Genomic DNA, 21201 nt, shown 5'->3' on the forward strand with positions numbered 1-21201 from the left:
ATGGGAGACATTCTGGATTTTTCCTTCACCCCTGCTAATAAGACATATTCTTTCACTTAACAGATATATGATCCTGGGAAAGTCCCTTATCCATTCTGAGTCTCAAAAGAGGTATAATAATCTCATAAATTTATTATGAGGATTCAGTGAGATGATGCATTATAAAGTTCTTGGCATGATGTATATTGCACAATTCAATGAAAGTCATTGGGTGTGACCTCTCTTAAATATATTTTAAATCAGGGGTCCTGGTCCTTTTAGTTCTATAAATTTGGAACTCTTTCCTTGAGTACTGCACTGGTATCTTAAATATTGTCTCTACTCTCATCCACTTCCCACTCTGCTTGGAAGGTGACCTTTCAAAGACCAAGTCTGATTATGCCACTCCCCTACTTAGAATCTTTTAACCTCTTGCACCCCATCCAGGATGTGGAACCCTTTTACACGAACAGCAGGTCTTTTCAAAACAGCTCCCGTTGCTTTCCTGTCTTACCTTCACCAAGCCTGCGTTCTCATCTTGGGTTCCAGCCCAACCAGCTATTTTTCCTCATGTAGGATCAGTCATGCTGCCCCATTTCAGTGTGCAGTGTGCAGCACCTCCACTGTCTTTTCCCCAACGAGCACCCTTCACACCATACACTCCTTGTCTACTATATGAACACCTTTTTCTTCTTCGTGTGAGCACAGGAAAGCCTTGCCTGACTCAGAGGAAGGCCATCTTACACTCTGCTTCTGTAGCTCTGGTGTACTGCTAGCAGGATCTCCTGCCTCTGCATCTTGATTGGGGTGCTTCTAAGATAGTTTCATTCCCATGTGCCTGCACAGGCTCTGTCAGAGGGAAGATTTTTTTACTGCTTTGCTAAGGATATAGGTTATATTTTGATTGAGTTGATATAACTGAAAGTTTTACTAGCCCTGTGGTGGTCCCTGTTCCCTTCTAGGCCAACCATGTCTTTTCTCTTCTTTTTTCTTTTCTTTTCATCTTTTGAAGCTTCAGAGAGGATGAGGCAGGATTCAGGCAAATATCTGGGAGAGGGGCATAGATAATGGTTCTCTCCTGTTTTCAAAAAGGGGCACTGTTGGTGGCATTGTCAAGCCTCAAACTGTAAAAACACTGAAAATATCGTGACTGAATGTGCATATGACTAAAATGTGTGTACATCTACACCATTCTTAAGATTCTTACTTAGATTTTCAGAACTGTAGAGCTGGATAGCACCTTAGAAAATCAAGCCAAGGGAAGGCACATGTCTTTCCCAGCTCTCCAAAGCTAGTTAGTAGTAGAAGTGGGCCAGAACCTTGGCCTTCTGTACTTTGACTCTGTGACACACTTTCTTCCCTCACGAGTGCCATTTAAGAAACCAGGGCTTAAATTAAGCCACTCCAAGCTCTTCCTCCTAGAGCTTTCCTGAGTTACTTCAGAATACAACATTCCTTAATCTCCAAGAAGCTCTTACAGATTATGATTTTTTAATTGGCACTATTTTCTATTTTGTATGTTGTGCTTCATTTTTTTTCTTTTTTTTTTGCGGAGGATGTAGTCTTAAAAATTAAAATGCAGCAAAACTATTAAACATTGGATATTTTACACTTAATTTCTTTCACATTTTGGACAGTGTTCATTCACCTTGTAAAAAACACCTCTGTCCCTAAATGTATTGAAATTAGGTTTAAGAGTCTTAGCATGCATGTCAGAGTGCAGTCTGTTCCTGTTGGTCTTTGGGGGCTGAAATTCTCATTCTTATACAACTCATTAAGAAACTAGTCAATATGGGAACATAGGTATATGTATAACTGATTCACTTTGTTATAAAGCAGAAACTAACACACCATTGTAAAGCCATTATACTACAATAAAGATGTTAAAAAAAACTAGTCAAATATGTAAGTGCCCCATCCACTTTAAAACGGCTACCTATGTTAAACTATAATATAAATAAATAGGCTTTCTTTGTTCTTCCTGAGTCCAGGAAAATTGAATGTTTGAGCAGATGAATTAATATATTACTCCAATATTTAGCACTACTTAGGAACTGGAAAACTTACATGGAGGTATTGTCATGGTGCCTGCACATGTCGTGAGACCAAGGCTATTTTCTTATAGCTGGGGATGCTACTGATTCCAAAAGTCATTTATAACAGAAATATATTGGATATTTATTCTTAATTTCAATTAATGCTGCCAGCATCTGATTTGCATTAAATAAATATTCTTGTTTTTTCTTCCTAACCCCAGTAGTTTTGCTGACTACAGTGATAGGCTGTCAAGTTAGGTTTGAATTCCTTTAACTAAGAAAAACTATTTTTATTTATTGTTGATAGAAATGACAGAAATTTTCATTATCTACAACAGGGAAAATTGCAACAATGTCTTATTTTGTTCCCATGCCTATATCTAAGCCTGTGCTGAAGAATGCAACACTAATAATATTTAATGCTATATCTCATCTTCCTTTCTTAGTATGCCTTCCCTGACGTGAGTCAGCACAGCCATTTTTAAATTTCTCTCAAACAACTTCTACTTTGGCCCCTTCAATCTGGTTTTTATCCTCATAATTCCATTAAAAAGTGACAGGTGAGTTCCACTAGACTTCCACTTCCCAAATTGATTCTCTGATCTCACTTTTTAAACCTCTTAACTGCCTGTCAATGTGCTGATACATTTTCTCTTACCTTTTTAAAAGTGATAAGATAACCATGCTCTGCATGCCATGAAATGCTGAGCATTCATAGACAAAGTTTACTGATGTAAATAAAACTTACCATAAGATTCTATTGGGTGTTCATAATCATGTGAACAGTGTTATCAGTCCCAGAACAAATGGTACTCACAGGTCCCAGGAGCAAATGGCTCTCACAACGTATAACCTGTGTTCAGCCAAAGCACATTTTTAGTTCTATTCTTCAATATCTATTTATAACAAGAATCAATGTTGGCAGTTTTTCCTGCCACCATGTAGAGCAGGGATTCCTAACTTTAATCCATAGACCTCTATGCCTATGTTTTAGGACTATATGAAACTCCTGAAATTGAAAGCAAAATATTGCGTGTGTAATCATTTTTCTGAGGAAAGTGGCCATAGCTTTCATCAAATTTTCAAAGGTGTTTAAGCAGCCTTGATGTTTGAGATTTACCCAGACATATATATTCTTACATCTGCTCAGAACATTGGGTAGCATGAAGCTTGTATTGGCCTAATCATTTAGCAAACTTTTTTCCCTTTTCTGCTGCCCTGCCCAGTCCATTTATCCTTAAACAGAGATTTTTATATTCTTATATACTCAGTTTTTACCTCTTCTGTATTCCCTTTAATTAGTTAGGATACTGTTACATGCAGGTGCAATTCAACAAGCATATATCGAAGTGCCAAAAGAAACCCAACTCAGATTATGTTAAACAAGGAAATGGATTAATTGGCTCAAATAAGTAAAGTCCAGAGGTTGATCAGGTTTTACATGTGGTTTGACTTGGAACACATTTATTTTTCTTCATTTCTTTCAGCATTGCCCTCCTAAGTTTGTTGGCTTGTCTTCATGCCAGCTTTCCTCGTGGTAGCAAAATGCAGCAGTTTCAGTCCTGATGTTGGCAACCAACCATCATCATCCAGGACAGTAAGGATCTTCACTTCCTTGTACCACTTAATAAAGCAGAATCAATCAACGTGGTTGAGGAGCATCAGTGCATTAATTGACTTAAGCCTGTATTACCATCATACTTGAACAAGTCATGGAGACAAAGGGGAAGAGATTACAGTTTTTGATTCGTGTTAGTCATGGTCCTACTTTTAGGACTCTGGCATTTCCAACTTGGAGGTGGAGGTAGGTGCTGGTAGGAAAGATGCTGAGAAGCAGCTAACAATATTTATTATGTCCCTTAAATTAAGTGGGGTTCAGGCATACAGCTCGTGGTATCTCATTGCAGTTATGCTGTAGAAGATACGATTTTACTGAGGTAGAAGATGGGACTTTATTGCGTGCCCTAAAGAAAGTTATGTAAAACATTAGTTCCTTGGGATGTTTCATCAGAGTTCTGCCAGAGAAACAGAACCAGTAATTAATACACACATGCACACAAATGCACATTTATTTAAAGATTATTTATTTTAAGTAATATTTTAAATATTATAAAATATAAATAAATACTCATTTATATATTATTTATTTATTTCAAGGAATTGGCTTATGTGATATGGAGGCTGGCAAGCCCAACATTTGTAGGGCAGGAAGGCAGACTAGAAACTCTTGGGCAGGAGCTGATGCTGTAGTCTTGAGGTGGAATATCTTCTTTCTCAGGGAAACCTCAGTTTTGTTCTCAAGGGCTTTCAACTGGTTGGATGAAGCCCACCCACATTATTGAAGGTAACCTCATATACTTTAATGTCACCTAATTATAGACATTAATGATATCTACAAAATACCTTCACAGAAACATCAAGACTGGTGTTTAATTGAATAACAGGCTACTATAGCCTAATGAAGTTGACACATACCATCACAGATGTTAATAATTGTAAGGTCAAAGAAGGGTTCTGTGTTTAAACAAATTTGAGAAATGTTATATTAAACGTTGCTCTAGGACTTTTCATTCTTTAATGTGCTCAAGGACATTGTGGTTTTGAACTATTTCTCAAACTTATTTGATCAGGGACATTTTTTTGTTCCCCTGAAGACTCTCACTGTACTAGTGAATACATTTTGGGAAACACTGGATTAAATTATGACTGAGAAAAAGGGTTTTACTGTAACTATGGGCAATTTTATTTGTCTGTATGTTTCTGTTGTTTGTGTTTTTAAATGTATAAGTGTGTGCTCCTCTTTCTCTGTTAAATTATAAGCTCCTTTGGGATCACACTTTGTGTTTTCACAAAGTGGAAATTCAATAATGTTGACTGAGAAATATTTTTAGATAAATGAATGGTTATTAAGTCTTGGGTTAATGATCTTTATATTTGCTCAGAGCCATCACTTTCCCTTGGCAGATATTAAATTGCAATAGCTTTAAACTGTTTGCTGACCTTTGGAGATTTTCTCACTGTGGGGAACCATTCAGTACGATGAAGCAGGTTCTATGTCCTGGACACAGTGCCTCATTTTATTACTTTTACTTTTTAATGTGACAGGCTATAACTTTGTTCCACTTAAGAGATTATTTAAATCCATAGAAAACAAGTGAAAGAAAAGAACAGGACAGGTTAAGGCCCTGAAAGTGTTTCTATTTTTGTTTTTGTTTTGCTTTACTATCCTCTCACAATACCCAGAATGTTGCTTTTCTCTCAGTGGTGCTTGGTATATGTTGTGCCTGACTCTTAGAAGAGAAAAATATTTTCCCTTAACTCTGCTTAAATCCATTCTTATTGTGATGACAAATTATTAGATCAAACAGAGCTGAGATTTGCTCTCCTGTAACCTATCAGGAATATCACATGGTCTAGAGATGGTTTAGAGTCTGGATGTGGCTTAAAGTCCTGGCCAAAGACTATGACCAGTAATCAAATCATGTTGTGGGTAGATCCATTTGCCTGAAAGGCAGTGGAGCATGAAAGGCAGATGTGATTGTCACCTGCAAGTCCCTGTTCATGCGAGCTGTATCTTGGATCCCTGCCAAATCCTCTGAGCTGCTTACTGTATGAGGGCCACCCTAATCTGTCTGCGTGGATGTGTGAACAAGTAAACATATTTTTGGAAAACAAATCAAAATTTAAAGTCTGATACTATTAGAAAGGTACTAGTTGAATCTGAAGAAACTATTGTTTTAAAATAGCAAGTTTGATTGAATTCAACCAGAATATTTAAAAGCCAGTTTGTGTGTGTAGGTATGAAAAAGTGGCCATATTAATTTCCTGTTCATTTTGTCACTGTCGTGAAGAAAAAGAGGCTTTAAAGCTGCCATCAGTCTAGAAGTTGGGGTAAAGCCCAACCTTGTAAAACTTAAAAGGTTTCTTCTTCTGTTGTGGCCTCTCTCATTGCGGAACACAGGCTCCGGACGCGCAGGCTCAGCGGCCATGGCTTACGGGCCTAGCCGCTCCGCGGCATGTGGGATCTTCCCGGACTGGGGCACGAACCCGTGTCCCCTGCATCAGCAGGTGGACTCTCAATCACTGCGCCACCAGGGAAGCCCCCTAAAAGGTTTCTTCTTCTTGAGGACAGAGACAGTCCTGAAATTGCCTGTTCTGTTTGAGACAGTAACCTGAAAACTGAAAAAAAGCTGGCTTTAAAACCTTTTTTCCCAGATTATAAAGTGAATAGCCTAAATATTACCATATTTACATATAATATATATAAAGGTATCTATATTTATTACAAATTAATATGTTTAAATGTATTAAATATCTAAATAATTATAGCATAAATTTTTTTTGAGTGTAAAAATTTTGGAAATGATAGATAAACAAAAGGCATACTATAAAAATTACTTTTAATCCCATTACTCAGAAATGATCACTATTCACGTTATATTCAGTTCTTTTTGTATTTGTATATGTGTATAATTGTTTTCATCTAATTATTTATCTCCCCAAACAGTTACTTTGTTTTAGGGTTAAGGTTAATGTTTTATAAATTTACAAATATATTTATTGTTGATTGATTTTAATATGCTTTTATATAATTTATATAAAATATAAAAACATATTTAATGTGTTCTTTCGTTGAGTAGACAAAATCACATACAGCAATAGCAGCTGACCTTTAACAGGTATATACTATGAGCTGGGCATGTTATCTTTATTGCCCTCAACTCTCACAATAACCTGCCAGGTGGGCATTATTAACCCACGGAAACTGAGGCCTGGGGAAAGCAATAACCTGCCAGGTCACACTGGCTGTAAGTGCCGTGGCGCAGGATGGTCTGGTTATCTGTCTCGCTCCAAAGCTTATACTTCTTAAAACTATCACATTGCCTCTTCTGAAGTGAATTCCCTGTCGAATTTACTAGGTCCCAGACAAAATATCTAAGATATAATGAAATGAAATTATGAGCAAATTGGCCAAGCACACCAATTTGATATTCAGAACCTGACACAGGCAATTCAGAGTGCTTTCACATTTCAGAGGTACGGTGTGACTGTACCATCAGGGAACTGTGAAGAGCTCGGGGAGAGAGTCCTTTGGGGTGGTCCTACCTGATTAAAGGCATGATGCACTTCTTTAAAGAAAGAAGATATTCTGTACAGGCTTTTCTTAAAAATCAGGTTTGTTTCTGATAATGGCCTCAAAGTAGTATCAGAAGACCAAAATTGGTAACTTCTAGCTGATAACCCATATTATTTTTTGTTATCCATTATCAGTGCCTATGGGCTCATTACGTGCTGACTTTATTTCTAGAATGATACACGCATAACTGAAGGCTCAATGCCTTTCCCAGTATACTGCTGCCTCTTCGTATAGTGTCTCCATCCCTTCAACATTCACTTCTTTTTCCTCATATCTGCTTCATTCTTCATACTTTCTATGCTTACCTGGATCCCATTTTACCATCTCTCTCTTCATTTTTCTTTCAGTTTTCCATTCCCAATCACCATTATCTTCTGTCCTGACTACCGTTTTATCTTCCACGTTGACCTTCGACTCCTGTGCCAGGCAATACTGAGCCCTTTCTTTGAGCTTTCACGTATTTTTCATCCTCTTTGTCTAGCACTTCCCACGCCTCAGTGAAGTGTGACTTTTGTCAGCCCGACAACTGCCTTCGCTTTGTAAATCCTTGGACATTTTTTGCTGTTGCCTACTGAACTTAGATAAAACTTGAGCTTCTAGAGTGGTGGACATTTCTGTATCTTTAAGAAGTATAATGTGGGTAGCTGCATTTTATACTGTCCACTTCTCTTAGCTGCACTTTCCTGAGGTTCTATTACCAGAAGAAAGTTTCTTGTGTTGTTAATAATCGCTTATATTTTACTCTTCAGCAATCTTTTGTACACTGCACAAAGGCTTTTGACCAAAAAAAGTGACATCCAGTCCATTCTGCACTGGCCAAGCCATTTCATTCCAGAGGAATAGGTGTCTTTTTTGAATTCTTTCTCCAGGGTCATTTAGTCCAGCAGAGGTATTGTCTGCTTGGGTGTCCAAGTTGATCTTGGAAATATACAAGTGCACTGGTAGTAATTTAAAAACAAAAACAAAAAAAACCTCCAAGACCATAACAGAGAGGGACTACCTAACAAGACACATTCAGTGTGTTTGCCATGCCCACTGCATCACTAGTCTAGAAGGAAGGCAGGGCTGATTAATTACAGCCGTCTCTTCATTTAGCTTCTTTTTAAAATAAATAATACAGCTATGAGGATTCAATCTGAGAGTGTTTTTATTTCTTTCTGTGATTTTTTTGGTGTCTGTGCTTTTCTTTACTTCTCCATTTGCTTTTAATTTTTGTCCTTTCTGCCTAGTCTGTCCTTCCCTTTAAATGCTTTTAAATATCAAATCTAAATAAGTAAGAATGTGATACGTAGCTGTGATGGAAGGGAAATTTCAATATGTGTTCATCAGTGAAGGCTTCCTGGTACAGACGTACATTGAGGCAGCTCATACTTTTCTAGTTCATTTTGTGTGGTGTAAGTATATGATTTTGTGGCAGTGAGTTTGGGGTTCACCAGGTCTTCACTGTTCATGTCTCCTTGCCATTAATGAACTCAGATTTGATGGGAGAGAGCGGGGAATAATTATGAGTCCAAACTCTTGCGTATATGTACATTTTCTTTTTCTTTATGCTTGTATTACTTCTTGATTCATGTTAGCATGACAGAAAGCATCTGGGCTAGGGCAGAGAGTTATGGGATGCCAAGGCATAGTCATCATTGCAGAATGCCAGGGAACCATCATATTCATGACAACTCTGGGAATTACTCCCCAAGTCTGTAGTCACACACTTTCCAAGAATGGATCTATTTGGAGGTGTATTTTAAACTTTGTCAACGTCATGCGTATTGGCTTCTTCAGTTGATTCATGTGGGGACTCTGATCGTTGGCTGCTGAAGTACCATCTGTACATAGAGATATAGGGCTCAAGCTGTAAATAGTATGGCATATTGTAAAGCCAGAAAGAGTAAGTGCCTTCTTACATATTTTTGTTTAGTATGGGTAAGTGTGGAAGAACACAAATAAGACTACTTCCTTATTTAGGCCTTCATAATATATTCAAGACCAGCATTTTCTTATATATTTTCCCTGGAGCTCTCCATTTAACCACTTTAAATTGAAAACAGTTTTGGGGAACTGTGGTTACTAATGGTTACACTAATGGTTAGTGTAACAAAATTCTATGAGCCTTACTTATAGGTCTCAATGAGAATGTATACATAATACTTAGCAATAGGCTAGTACCTAAAAAATAATAATGTTGCAATAGTAAGTTAATTGTGATGTGATGCTTATAAAAAGAACTTGCTAGAAAAACTTTGGCTAACTATTTTGTGACTTGCTACAGGTTTGTTTGTTTGTTTTTTCTGGAGAAATTCTTTTACCTTTGATTCTACTGATTTTCAAAATAAGGACTGGATAAGGAACTTTCCCCTAACATGATGATAGTTAGTAATGTAGCATTGCATGGACTAGAAAAATAATTCCAGTAGTCTACAAATTTTCACCAGTCTGATAACTACTTAGCAATAGCAAATGATGCTCCCTGTATTTGTGAGAGCTCTGCATAGACAATGTATAAAGAGATATAAGGCTGTAAGTTGTATTTGCATTTGTATTAGCTTTCTAATTTTTGTTAAGCCTGTTTCCTTGTCTACAGAGACTTATTTCTTTGTCATTTGGCCTATGCTGATTAAATAACTAGTTTATAGCAACACACACACACATTCATGCTGGTAATGTCTTAGTCTCTGATGTGGAGGTGGACACTCATTTCTGCATGGGTGATACTTCATTGTGCCTCTTCTGCACCACCACTCCTGCCTTTCATCTTCCTCCAAAAGCACCTTTGGGTTCTGGCAGCTGCATATGGAACAGCCTTGGAGACATGTGCTCATGTGCCTTTTTTGAGCAGATATCCCCAACCAACCACAGGTGCTGCCTGCCCGCTTGCCCTAGAAGCCTGGGAGGAGTCACTTCCAATCCCGGACAGGGCCGGGCTGTTCTGCCTCAACAGATGGTCAGCATTTGCTTTTCTCAGTCCTGTCACCTGGAGAACTCCAATAATGTTTTATGTTCCATTATTTACTATTCATCAAAAAGAAGCAGAAAAGGGGAATGCAATGCCATATCAAAATAGTCAACAGCTTCAGTGTTGATGAGAGTGAAACATGATAGTTTAGAAAAAGAACAGAAATGAACATGGCACATTTGCTAAAAAGCTTAACTACAATGATCTTGATAGTATTTATTTAATTTTATGGACGATTAAAAAGATTTAGCTATTGGGCTTCCCTGGTGGCGCAGTGGTTGAGAGTCCGCCTGCCGATGCAGGGGACACGGGTTTGTGCCCCGGTCCGGGAAGATCCCACATGCTGCGGAGTGGCTGGGCCCGTGAGCTATGGCCGCTGAGCCTGCGCGTCCGGAGCCTGTGCTTCGCAACGGGAGAGCCACAACAGTGAGAGGCCCACGTACTGCAAAAAAGAAAAAAGAAAGAAAAAGCTTTAGCTATTAAGAAGCTATTGAGATTTTATACATTTTTTTATTTTTAAAAAATAAGTGTGCCAGAAATGGCCACTTTAATTTTCTAATTTTATATTCCTATATGCACACTGATATTTCTTCATCTCAGACAAGGCTTTTGTCATCATCAACTCCATTAAGCTACATAATGACAGGTCAATTCATTATTTGAATAATTTCCAAATAAATTTCAGTTATTTAAATAATGAATTGCTTGTTATGTTATATATAAATATTTTCTTTTCACCTAGAAAGCATTTCAGAAGTCTTATGGTGCTCAGATATAGAACTCTGGTAAAACTGTCAGTTTAAGATCGGAACATTGAATCTGGCTGATGAAAAATAGAAGCCCAGAATAAATGATCTTCCTGTAGATTATTGCTGCACATAGAGATGGAAGGGACTCCAATTTTGTTCTCAAACATAGTCAAAGGTCTGTTTTGGAAGTTGAGGGCAAGTGCTTTAGTTCTGCCTCCTGGGATATAACTAGATATGTTGCTTCATCCTATTAACTCATTTTATAAGTTTGACACAAAAAGAGAAGCTGACAGAAAATGGGGGTTAGGGTGGGGAGCATGTGAGACCCAAAAGGAGGTCATTGTGGGCAGACCCTCCAGGAGGCAGATTGCTGCAATGTGACCATTGCAATGTGGGCTGTAAGATGATCCCAGGTCTGCTCAGAATCCTTTTCTAGATTGTGAGCAGGGTTGACACCCTTGATGAAACACAGGGAATAGACCTGTCGGCCTCATTTAACTCCTTCTCACTCTGTGATGACATGAACTGATATTAACATCAAAATACAAATTTTAAAGGGTGGCAGAGATGATGTTCATGTAAGATATGTAGAATTAACATTTTAAGAGAGAAACTGAGGGACCAAGAGGTCAGTTTCTCTCAGGATTCAGAAATCCCTTCTCATAAATACATCTGCTCATCCCATCTACTCTTTATCACCTGTGATCGCCAGCATCTACAGGGCAAGGGATTATCACTGCTAATACCTCAGCATTGCATCAACATTGGCATCTACAATTCTTTGGGTGATGGTGGTAAAAATAAAGCTAATTATGTGTAATGAAGGCACTGGTCCCAATTCCCTGGTTTTCTCTGGGGTTCTGGTTCTTGGGGCCTTATTTCCATACCCTGCATAATTACTTGTGTTGACCTTGATGGGGCCCACATCAGGTGCTGGGGGGAAACCTGAAGCACCATGTGTCAATAGCACTGCAGTGAGCTCAGTGACTGCAAAAGAATCCAATGAAGTCTCAATGTTCCTAAAGCTGACCTTTGTCCAACCTTTACTTAGAACTTTGAAAAAAAAATAGAGCAGTTTTTTGTGTCTTCTAAATTGGGGCTGATTACTGGAATTCCCTGGTGTGACTGAAGTACATTTCTAACTGAATTTATTGATGGTCTAATAGCATAGTTGAATGTTATCTGAGCTGTTCTTGATGGCCAGGGGGCCTGGTTCCTGTGTCTTACAAATAACTTTGGTCTGCCCATCCCATGCCCTCATTACCTGCATTGGATCTACTCACTTGGTGAGCTGTGGGAAGAAAACTTCTTTCCAAGTACTAAGCAGTTATATTTCTCCTTACAAAGAGAAAATGTTCGCAGCAGTCTTTATTATAATCTGAATGGGTAATCTTGGACTCATGCCCAGCAAGTTTATTCTTGTGTGGAGTAAGCTGATTTTCTAATTTTCTGTGTATCTCTTGGTAGAGTTTACCAAACTGCTTATCTTTGCCAACAACTTCAGCTAGGTCAGAGTTTTGAGTAAATGCAGCAGAGCCTTTAAAAAGCCATTATCTAAAGTTCCCTAAGATCTCTATTGCCCGCTTTTAGAGTAACAATTTGTACAGCACCTTAGCTCAGCCTGTCTTGGGAATGAAAACAAGAGCTGAATTGTGTGTTTGCATCCCCAGAGCCCCAAGCTGTATTTGTAAAGTCCCCATTATTTATCTTTGTAGTCTCAGAAGCTTTGCATTTATAGATTCATTGCATCATCATCTTATGATCATTTGGAGTCTCTGATGGTGTTCTAATTAAAAGCTCATTTCCTAGTTACCAAAACACTGTTTTACACCACTTAAAATACCAACCTCCTCCAGTGTATTTTTGGATATGTGGGTAATGGATTGGAATCTGCAGTATTGCAGGAACTAAGTAATAAAGCTAATATTGTAAAGACAAAACGATTCATTTTAAAGTAAGTTTTCTCATCTTTAGAACAAACACACACACACATACCCCATATATAGCCATATATATTTTGATACTGACTAATTATTCTTTTAAAACTGAGTGCAGTCCAGGGCAAAATTGCAGCAACTAATGGATTCTTTAGTGTAATTTGATTTGAAGTATAGAAAAGAAAGAAAAAGTGATTTTGACCTACGTACCCAATAGGATGTTCTTACTGTACTCATGGTATCCATGGGAAGAATACTGAAGGAGAAATGGGCAGGTTTCTGACAATCCGTTGGAAGTAACAGGGATCTGTGGTCTCTGGAGGATAGGTAAAGGTATACTGCTCTGAATTCTCTTCACCAGGTCATTACAGTGACCCACATGCTTGCTCCAAGTGATTAGAAGATGTAATTTTTTAAATACCATAGCCATATGTGTAATCTCCTAATTGTTCTGATTTCCATTAAGAAAATGTGATTCACAAAATTTCCACTGTATAAAACTAATTAAAAGTATTTCAGGGCTTCCCTGATGGTGCGGTGGTTGAGAGTCTGCCTGCCGATGCAGGGGACACGGGTTCGTGCCCCGGTCCGGGAAGATCCCACATGCTGCAGAGCGGCTGGGCCCATGAGCCATGGCCGCTGAGCCTGAGCGTCCGGAGCCTGTGCTCCACAACGGGAGAGGCCACAACAGTGAGAGGCCCGCGTACCACACACACACAAAAAAAGTATTTCAAGAGAGCTTCATGTTATCAAAGTATTTCCTGTGACATTCATGTAAGAGTGAACTCCTTTAGGGTGTGAAAGTGGGTTTTTATAGATCATTAACAAATTGACAGATCTGGAAATAGAAAAATATAAAACTGATGTGTTAGGAAGCAATGCCAATTTAAGATCGATCAAAAGTGACAAATATTCCTGAAAACTTTAGATGAATTAAGGAGAAAGTAACTCAATTTATAAGCCATTTTGCAAGAACATATCAATTATATACCCTTGTACATTGTCTATAAAATTCTTTTGGTCTGGCTCCTGCTCTCACAGCCATTGCAGTACATTGAGCTCCATAGAGACAGTGCCGGGGCAAGTGAGAGCCAGACGGGCACTGAGCGACTGTGCCTCGTGGAGGAAAAATAATTAAGCATGGGCAAAGGAGATCCTAAGAAGCCGAGAGGCAAAATGTCATCATATGCATTCTTTGTGCAAACTTGCCGGGAGGAGCACAAGAATAAGCACCCAGATGCTTCCGTCAACTTCTCAGAGTTTTCTAAGAAGTTCTCAGAGAGGTGGAAGACCATGTCTGCTAAAGAGAAAGGAAAGTTTGAAGACATGGCAAAGGCGAACAACGCCCGTTATGAAAGAGAAATGAAAACTTATATCCCTCCTAAAGGGGAAACAAAAAAGAAGTTCAAGAATCCCAATGCACCCAAGAGGCCTCCTTCGGCCTTTTTCTTGTTTTGTTCTGAGTATTGTCCAAAAGTCAAAGGAGAACATCCTGGCCTATCCATTGGTGATGTTGCAAAGAAACTGGGAGAGATGTGGAATAACACTGCTGCAGGTGACAAGCAGCCTTATGAGAAGAAGGCTGCTAAACTGAAGGAAAAGTGCGAAAAGGATATTGCTGCATACCGAGCTAAAGGGAAGCCTGATGCAGCAAAAAAGGGAGTCGTCAAGGCTGAAAGACATTTTGCAATCTGATCTCTCCCTGCATTTTTGGATATGTAAATTGGCTGCCAGCTTAATTTTTGGCACCTCCATCTTAAATGCAGTGTCACTCTTCTCAGAATGCCTTTTGTCAGACCTTGTCATATGATGAACCCCTGTACATTCTCTGTGATACAGTTCCATTGTCTACATGGTGAAGTTTTTCCTGATTCTTCTAAAACTCACAACTTTGTCATAAACAATCACAATAATAATTGTCTTCATCTTCCTCACCTCATCATCGTTGAGATTTCATCTTCTACCTTTGGCAACTGCCTTTCATGTCACCATAGTGAGGTCTTTTTTGTGCTTCTAACATTGGGAGAGAGTCACTCTATTTGGTTCCCACATTTACTGTGAAAAGTTGGGGGGAATGCTCCCCCAACTTGTGTTGCATTCTCTTCCAATTTATGCATTGATTACAAGCAGAATTTACCTCTTATCCCTTCAGTAATAAGGCCTTATCCCATGACTTACCGTTCCTCACAGACCTTCTCCTCTTGTGAACCAGCTTAAGCTCTCTGGGACTGGAATATGTACCAATCTGAGTGACTGGCACTGTGCCCTTCTTAAAAGTATTTCTTTTCCCCACAGGTTTAACCATTGTCCAGAGTCAAAACTTGTACAATGTATCTCCCTTTTTCAAGGTATATAGCCTAAGGCATTAAAGAGAGGCCCTTATCCTTGATAGTTTAACAGTTTAGGAGTCTTAGTTCTGCAGGTTCATTCTTGTGTCCACTTATTAGCACCTTCCATGGATTCCTGGGCTCCTCACTCCACCACTATATCTTCATGGGCTGCGAAGACCCAACTTAGGTCTTCCTTCTGCAACTTTGTTGTATTAAAGAAAAATTTCACCCAACCAGCTAAACCAGCAAAGAAGACTTTATACAAGACAACTGCAATAGGGGAGAGAGATTATTGTAAATAGGAGAGAGATTATTGTATTAGTTGAGCTTGAATTCAACTCCACTGAAATAAAAGGCAGGAGTGTTTTTAAGTGCTGAGTTGAGCTAGTGGAAAAGTACTGGAAGACACTAGTGGGGAGATTGGTCAATGTGATTAGGCCATCTGTATCTGCTAATCAGTGCTTATGGAAGTTAGGCTCCTACCTTCACACCGAGACTGGAAGATAAGGATGCTATCTTTCTTGACGGTTACATTTCAAAGGGATAGTTGCCTTGTCCTGGAGAAAGAAAGACATTCCTGGGTTATAGAAGATTTATATCTCAAAGGGGCAGAGGAAAAAATTATAAATGACAGTTTTCTAAAGTAAATTCTCTAAGGAAAGGGAGGTCAGGAGACTATAGTCAGGAAGAAACCTGTCTAAAGTTTAGTCAAACAGTTTGAAGTCCATCTTGGTCATATGGATAAGCATAATCTAAAAGGTAAATAATGACCCACTTAACTTGCTTTCATGTGGCTTTTCATATTCCATCAATAACAGTGAAATGGGTTGTGCAGTAGGGCAGGTACCATTATTAATACAATTTATATATATTTAGCCTAATAATATGCTACAATTGTGAATAATTTCCCTCTTACGTTATATCCTTTTGAGGAGAAATGAAAAAACACTTCAAAATAAATGCTTTGCAATTATCACTCTTTTCTTCCTTCTGACTCTATTTATTATAAGGTGAATGCATTTATCACACAGGCAAATATTTTTGGTTTGATTGATTTGTATTATTGCTTTCTCTTTCCTGTGGAAGTACCCATTAGGGTAAGTTTTTTTTGCAGCATAGAAAATAGTAATTTAGCACCCTAGCCGGGTTGTTCCTAGAATAAATGAATCATACTAAACCAGAAGGCATATAAGTTAAGAAGAAAGGGTAGCAGTCAGTAAGACAACACAAAGAGATCATAGTTCACCGTCTCCATCTTTCTAGAAGGTACACTTTCAAGAGTGATTCTTGACTACATCAGATGATTTTTCTTTTTCGCTTGGTGGAAACGGTGTTTGACTTAGTTTCCCATGCCTGTTATGTGAAATCAATTTCATAAATACAGTTAGTGATCTCAAGGCAATACTGATTTTTAAATTATATTACATATATCATAATTATCATTGTGACCTGACATTTTATATAAAGTTTGTGTGAATTGGGGAAGATAAAGGAAAGATAGGAGTTCACTCAGGGTACTGAGTTTGATCTCGGGTGGCCTTGGACCGCAGTGGCTTGAAGCAGGGTTTCGGTTCGTGGCCAAAGATTGGGGTCGGGTCTCGGCAGTGAGCACCGAATCCTAGCCACTAGACCAGTGGTCAGTGACAAGGCCCTGGCTCTTCGGCTTTGCAGAAAAAGAATTCCCACAAAGATGGAAAGTAGTGAAACAAGTAACGTGTTTATTAAGAGGAAAAAAGAATACAGTACGTGTGGACAGACACACAGGTGGGCTCAGAGAGAGAGAGTCACGTCTTCGTGGCTGTTTAAATCACTTATATAGGGCATTTCTTCTGGGTTTCTTTGGCCAGTCATTTTGATTTGCCTGGTTCGCAGTCCGTATTTGGTTTATCTCGGGATCCTCCCATGTGTGCATGCGCATCTCTTAGCCAAGATGGACTCGACCGAAGAGGTCTACGCGTAGTTAGCATCACTTAATACTATGGGGTGGCTCCCCCTCCTTTTTTGACCTCCAAGGAGCTTTTCTGCGCATGCGTAGTTGGGGAGGTCTCTTGACTTTGAGAATGAGAAATATGTGGTCTCCTATCTTCTTGGGCAGGGCCCAGCCTTCTCCCTCAATTGTCCTGCTCTTTTTGTCTTGGAGTATCGGTCCACAGAGCAAATTCCAGTTGTTTGCCCCGGGGGCCCATCTATCTCCTGCCTCAAGTCTAGTGGTCAGTAAAGGCTGTTTGGGGACAATCAATAACTTGAGCTCTTTAGGAAATACTGTGGTTCATTCCTTCACTTTTATCTTCGTTTGTATTGCCACATTTGTTCACTGATCCATTTCTTTCCTGCCATATTGCTCCCGCACTAGCCTGCTTCACCAAACCCCATCACCATTGCCCTCTCTGTCTCAACCCAATTCCAAGCCAGCCTCTCACATCTCAGCTGGATTTACAGCAGTTTTTATTGCCTCTCTAATATCTATTTTTTGCACAGAGTAAGCCTTTAAAAATGTAAACTAAACCAAATTGTTCTTCCTAATATCTGTAAAACTCTCCCATTGCTTCCCAGTGTACTAAAAATAAATTTCAGGGCTTCCCTGGTGGCGCAGTGGTTGAGAGTCCGCCTGCCGATGCAGGGGACACGGGTTCGTGCCCCGGTCTGGGAAGATCCCACATGCCGCGGAGCGGCTGGGCCCGTGAGCCATGGCCGCTGAGCCTGCGCGTCCGGAGCCTGTCCTCCGCAACGGGAGAGGCCACAACAGTGAGAGGCCCGCGTAACGCATAAAAAAAAATAAATAAATAAATAAATAAATAAATAAATAAATTTCAAACTGTGACCCTCGAAACCCAATAGACTTTAGACTCTGCCTACCTCATCCACCTAATAACTTCTCACCTCTTACCACTCTCCCACTGGATCACGATCCCCAGGCACACTGTCCTTTCTGTTACATATAGTTACCTGAAAATTTTCTTGTTTATCTCTTTGTTTTGCTTGTCAAGGTGCTTTGAGAATATAAGCCCCATGAAGGCAAGGATCTTGCCTCTAATTATATACTGCTGTAACCAAAGCACCAAGAATACCCCTAGAACATTGATATGCTCAGTAGATAGTTGAGTGAGCTGATTAATCCGTTTTCTAAATAAATATCACTTATTGATGTCCAACTGTCTGCCAGGTCCAATGCAACATTGATTGGGAATCAAAGATGAGTATTGCATAGTTCCATATATCAGGTGGCTTACTGACTGGCTGTTATCTTTATATGGGCATCTGGTTATCAAGCTGTCTTTTAGGGTTTATATTTAACTTTGGGGAATCAAGATGAATTGATAATATTCATGAGTAGTCAGATACTTTTGGTTCTCTAAGTATACTCTATGTCTACTTCCAAGGAACCTCTTAAAATTTAGCTTCTTTCATTATACACATATTATTTATTCACTTTAATAAGGCTTTATCCATCAGGTACAGAGTCAAGCTTTTTACTGCTTATTATGAGATATACACATGAGAGTAAGATGTTTACCCTGTCTCCAAGGAATATGAAATTTAGTAGGGAGAGATAAACTTTGTATTCTGATAAACATGAAATAAAGCTATATCTTATAAATTCCATTAAAAAGGCAGAACAAATAATAGAATGATCCAGAAAAGGGAGTAATCAGAGAGGAGATGAACAGGAAACACTCCATTAATAGATATGTTTGATCTTGGGTGTTTCTTTTAATATAACATACAATTTTTTGGGGGGAAGATGTTGGGGGTATGAGTTTATTTATTTATTTATTTTTGCTCTGTTGGGTCTTCACTTCTGTACGAGGGCTTTCTCTAGTTGTGGCAAGCGGGGGCCACTCTTCATCGCGGTGCGCGGGCCTCTCACTTTCGCAGCCTCTCCTGTTGCGGAGCACAGGCTCCAGACGCGCAGGCTCAGTAGCTGTGGCTCATAGGCCTAGTTGCTCCGCGGCATGTGGGATCCTCCCAGACCAGGGCTCGAACCCGTGTCCCCTGCATTGGCAGGCAGATTCTCAACCACTGCGCCACCAGGGAAGCCCCATCTTGGGTTTTAATGATCACTATGATTTCGACAGATGAAGGAAATGACAAGGTTTTCAGATGAGCAGCAGCATCAACATGAAGCTTTGGAATAGACCTCTATGCGGGAAGGCTTTGAAATGTCTCTGGTAGGTGGTGGGAGCCCCTGGAGATTTCTTAGCCAGAGTGCCACTAGCACAACTGTGTAAATTAGACATCTTTTAGCAGGATGGATTGGAGTGAAGACAAACTGGAGGCAGGAATACCAACCGATTAGCAATCTTTTGTGATATGACAGTCCAGAGATGATGGAATAATGGTTTGGTAGGAGTCTTCCTAAAGAAATATATTCAGGACACACACACACGCGCACGGAGACAAATTGTGTACTCACAAGGAACTTTTCCCTTTATACATTTATCCTGAATTGGAGTTATTCCATTCTTCAAACCTAAGTTTTTTTACCTTTATACTTATGAACTATCTCTTCCTGTAGGTTATATCAGGAATAGATTTTTGGGTCCATTTTACTATTCTCATGTATTTAAAAGCATGTTTAGTATCTCTATGTATGCTCAAAATGTTTCACACTTTTGGCAGAGTTGAAACATCCATACTTGAGTTTGGTCTTTATTTTTTATGAATTACTGTCTTGCTATTTATCAGGCTTTCTCAGCAAATTGGCTTATTTGGCCTAATTTTCTCTATAAATCTTTCACTCCTTCCTCTTCCCCCCACCCAACACACACGTGTCACACACACGATTGAATCATACTTGTCTCAGAGATGTTTTCCCATACAAATCACATGTCTAGCACTGTGACATTTTGTTTGTATATCACATTCATATATTTTAGTTGAGCCATATACCAGCGTACCACAGCCCCAGCTAAGGGTGTCAAAGTGCTAAATCCATTGGATGTGTTTCAATTCTTAATCTTATTTGAATTCTTAGAATATTTGATGCTGATGACCACTCTGTCCTTGAAACATTTTTTTCCATCAGTTTCCATGATATAACATCCTCTATGTTTTTTTTTTCTCTTTGCCTCTTAGTCTCTTTCTTCTCTAGTGGAATATTCTCTACTTGTCCATTAAATATTGACACTTCCCAAAGCCTAGTTCCCCTTCTCTTCTAGTTCTGAAATACTGGTGCAGTTGTTAGCTTCATTCCCACATCTTTGGCCAGTAGGATGCTCTTCAGGTTGGCTCCTAAATCCTTTATAAATGACCGTACTAGTCTCTGATAGCTTCCTTGCTATCTACTTTGTTGAGATATTCTGGGCTCTCCTTATACCTTCCCTACCCTAGACCGGGGATCAGCCATTTCTCCAAAAAGTCCTGGTTTTCTTTAGCGGTAAATGTGTTTCAAGACTGTAATTTGGGCCCAGTGGTGCTCGTTGAGACAGGATTTGCTATTGTTTCTAGGCTTTTTCATTATATATACATAAATTAACATTAATACTTATGATTCAGGTTTAGGACTATGTGGTTTTCTTTCTTCCACGTTGAGAATCTTGGTTCTGAAGGATACAGGGGGTGATAGAATTAGAATATCCCACATTACAAACACAATATCCGCAGAATAACAGTTTTAACACTATCGCCACCAGTATGATTTATATATTGCTTTTGATTTAGAAAATGTTAGCAAGAATACTAATGACTATGTTGTGCACATATTCTAATTGATTTAGAAAGTTACAGACCACAGTATCATTTATTTGTTTGCATAACAAATAGTACTGATTAATAGGAATGATTTTTCCTCAGTATTCCCTTCTCTATACTTGAGGTTGTCAGTGGATTCCAAGAGAACCCTAGTGGGAATTACACACTCAAGAAGTAGAGTGGTATCATTAGGCCCAGTATATTTCACTGTGAGGAGCCACCTCGTAGAGGCTAGAGGTCGGCCCTCTACAGTTCATTATTTTCACTCCTCTTCTAGTAAAGGGAACTTCCACACTCATGAAATTATTAGGTCCATTAGGGATCAGCAATTCTCCTTTTATATGCTTTTCTTCCAGTGAACATAGTACTGATTTTTTGTTTCCTGCTAAGGT

The 21201-nt window shown here is 39.1% G+C and overlaps 1 protein-coding gene and 1 pseudogene across 1 annotated transcript in view; both read left to right on the forward strand.

The window, feature by feature from the left end:
• The window catches only part of CAMK4 (calcium/calmodulin dependent protein kinase IV), a 216223-nt gene that overhangs the window by 16989 nt on the left and 178033 nt on the right, over window positions 1-21201 (forward strand). The window lies entirely within an intron of this gene.
• Window positions 13929-14483, forward strand: LOC136121614 (high mobility group protein B1 pseudogene; annotated as a pseudogene).

Source organism: Phocoena phocoena, chromosome 3 (genome assembly GCF_963924675.1).
Source record: "Phocoena phocoena chromosome 3, mPhoPho1.1, whole genome shotgun sequence".
NCBI classification, from domain to species: domain Eukaryota; kingdom Metazoa; phylum Chordata; class Mammalia; order Artiodactyla; family Phocoenidae; genus Phocoena; species Phocoena phocoena.